A 1,049-nucleotide genomic window follows, 5' to 3' on the forward strand; every position below is an offset into this window, starting at 1 on the left:
TTGATAAGAACATAATTAAATTTTGGGTTAAGTACGATTTTAGTTTCTGAGGTATAAGCTGAAAATTTTTTCCAATCTTTTTTTGCATACAAAATCGTCCCTAAGGTTCAACATCATTTTAAAATTGTCCTTAAGACCAAAATACTCTTTTCTTCTTCTTCTTCTTCTTCATCACAACATCTCTTCTTCTTCATCAGAAGCAAAAACATAAGCAGAAACAAACGCAGAAACAGAAGCAAAGAGCCAATGATTCCTCTTCCCCTATATCCAAAAAATAGAAGCAGAAACAAACGCAGAAACAAAAATAGAAACAAACATCTCATCATACTCATAGTTTCCTCCATGGTCCTCATCGCTGTCATCATTGCCGCCGTCCTAGGCACCATCTTACACAGCTGCCGTTCCTCCTCCTCTTCGTTTGGCCCCTCAAAGGAGCTATCCTCGCAAAAACAAATGCAGAAACAGCCACTCATAGACGTGTAATAAGATCAAAAAAATAGAATCCGAATCAGAAGCACGAGAACAATAATATCAAAATCAGAATCAAAAGCATAAGAACAATAAAATCAGAATCAGAACCAGAAGATCGAATCAGAACCAGAAGAAATTAGAAGCAGAAGCAGAACGAATCAAAAATAGAACCCTGTAGAAGACCAGCGGCGAGGAGCAGGGTGAGGACGCGAAGCGGCGGCGAGGACCAGAAGCACTAGCGGCAGTGGCGGCAGTGGAAGACGCGAAGTAGCGGAGGAGCTTCGGCGACGGCATTGGGTTCAACGGACGACAGCGGTGGCAGCTGGCGCGATGGCGGTAACACTCTTCCTCTCCCTTCCTCTCCCTTCAGCTCGCGCATCCTCTCTCTCTTTGCGGTCAGCGATGGTGGCGGATCTAGTGATGACGGAGCAGCTCAGAACGGCGATGACGACGTGGTTTAACGGTGGCGACGAGCCCAGTACGACGACGACGGCCTCCCTTCCCCCCGCGTGATTCCCTTCTCCCCATCTTCCCTTTCCCTTTCCTCTTCCCTCCCCTGCATGATCCCTTCCCCATTT

The sequence above is a fragment of the Arachis ipaensis genome, chromosome B02, assembly GCF_000816755.2.
Source record: "Arachis ipaensis cultivar K30076 chromosome B02, Araip1.1, whole genome shotgun sequence".
NCBI classification, from domain to species: Eukaryota; Viridiplantae; Streptophyta; class Magnoliopsida; order Fabales; family Fabaceae; genus Arachis; species Arachis ipaensis.